At 43.0% G+C, this 2051-nt stretch overlaps 1 pseudogene; it reads left to right on the top strand.

Annotated features, from left to right (window-relative positions):
- The first annotated feature begins 1199 nt into the window (after window positions 1–1199).
- Window positions 1200–2051, top strand: part of LOC103750142 — a 16320-nt pseudogene continuing 15468 nt past the window's right edge.

Here is a 2051-nt window from a genome sequence, read left to right as displayed (position 1 = left end):
GCAGCATAAGAAGGTTTCTCTGATGAGAGCTGAGAGATGGATTACTCTATGAATAGAACAACAAGTCATTAAGAGTTAGTTTAGTACAATAACTATTCAATAGAAAACTAATATTGGGCTCTCCCCTATGTTCTGTGACCTCTCTTGCCTCAGGTTCCTAGGCCTAATATCAATGTTAGGTATGGGCTCCATCCTAGGAAGCAGACCTTAAATCCAATTAAAGAGTGGTTGGCTACTCCAATATTTGTGCCACTATTGCACTAGTGGGCATATCTTGCCAAGTTAGTTGTTACTGTAGTTCATAGGATGCACAACTGAGTAACGATGATATTTTTTCATTCTGATAGCATGCATAGCACCTTCCAGCACTACTACTACAGCAAAGATGAGACTGAAGTCAGCACCAGCTTGATTTCTCCTTGTTTGCTCTACTGCTCATGCATATAGTGTCTTCAGCAATAGGGTCTTACCATCCACTCTGGGTGGGAAACCCAGAGCTGGGGCAATGGCTACTATTATTTGAGAGTCTATGGGACCCTGGTCAACAGCTTCTAGAGAGGGAGTCCATTCCTACCATTAACGGTTTTTATTTTATTTTATTTTATTTTATTTTATTTTATTTTATTTTATGTGTATGCGTGTTATGCCTGCATGTGGATAAGTGCACCTGTGTCATGCAGTGCCCACAGAGGACAGAAGAGGCTGTTGGATCCCCTGGAACTGGAGTTACTGACAGCTGTTAACTGCCATGTGGGTTCTAGAATTCGAACCTGGGTCTTCTGCAAGAACAGTCAGTGTTCTTAACCACTGAGCCATCTTTCCAGCCCCCGCATTAAGGGTTTTTTAATTAGCCTATGATGTCAAAAAAAAAGGCAGTGCCTCTCACCCTGCTCTAGAATAACTCTGTTTAATCTCTTTTTGTGATGTATATGTATCTATGAAGCTTCTATAGTGACAGGTCTCGATATGTCTTTTTGTAAAGACCTTTAGTGTTATTTATCTCTCTCCACACTCCCTCCTCTGCCTTGCCCTCTCATTCCATACCCCATTTAACCCTTCAGTCTAATATTCCCCTTTCCCCATTCTTTGGTCACTGTTTTATCATAGAAACCAAACTAGGACAGTGACATAAAAATGACATTGTTTGCTCTTTCTCTTTCATCCCAGGTACTCCTGGAGCCATGGGTTCGCAAGCAGACATGGCCAAGTCCAAGAACCATACTACACACAACCAGTCTCGAAAATGATGTAGAAATGGCATCAAGAAACCACGGTCACGATACGAATCTCTTAAGGGGGTAGACCCCAAGTTCCTGAGGAACATGTGTTTTGCCAAGAAGCACAAGAAGGGTCTGAAGAAGATGCAGGCCAACAACACATAGGCCCTGAGTGTGAGCGCCGAGGCTGTCAAGGCCCTTGTGAAGCCTAAACAGGTTAAGGCCAAGATGCCAAAGGGTCCAGACAGCAAGTTCTGCCGCCTTGCTTTCATTGCCCACCACAAACTTGGGAAGCAGATTTGTGGCTACACGGCCAAGGGTAGCAGGCTCTGCCAACCAAAGGCCAAGGCTGAGGCTGTAGCTCCAGCTAACACCCAGGCTTCAGCTCAGGCTCCCAAAGGTGCCCAGGCCCCTGTGAAGACCCTGTAGTAAAGGTCTTTGCAATGTGAAAAAAATGACATTGTTTTAGAGAAGTGATAAATTCACTTTAGAGGGAATCTGGAATTCTAGCAACCACCATCCTCTTGCAGAGACACTGGTACATCCGTGTTTGTTGCTGCTCTTTTCACAATAGCTAAGAGATGGAAGCAACCTAAGTGTGCTTCAGTTGAGTAGTGGATAATGAAAATATGGTTCATTTATATGATGGAGTTTTACTCAGCAGTAAAGGAAGATAAAATCATGAAATTTGCAAGTAAATGGATGGAACTAGAAACTGTTACACTAAGTGAAGTAACACAGACTCAGAAAAAAAATAGATGTATGTTCTCCCTCATATGTGGATCCTAGAACCAAACCCTGATAAGTGAGTATGTATCCAGACATAACTACAGG

Source organism: Nannospalax galili, unplaced genomic scaffold, assembly GCF_000622305.1.
Source record: "Nannospalax galili isolate Female #2095 unplaced genomic scaffold, S.galili_v1.0 scaffold1027, whole genome shotgun sequence".
In the NCBI taxonomy this organism is placed as follows: Eukaryota; Metazoa; Chordata; class Mammalia; order Rodentia; family Spalacidae; genus Nannospalax; species Nannospalax galili.
The sequence above is the reverse complement of the archived record's forward strand: the minus strand, read 5'-3'. Positions and strand labels throughout refer to the sequence as shown.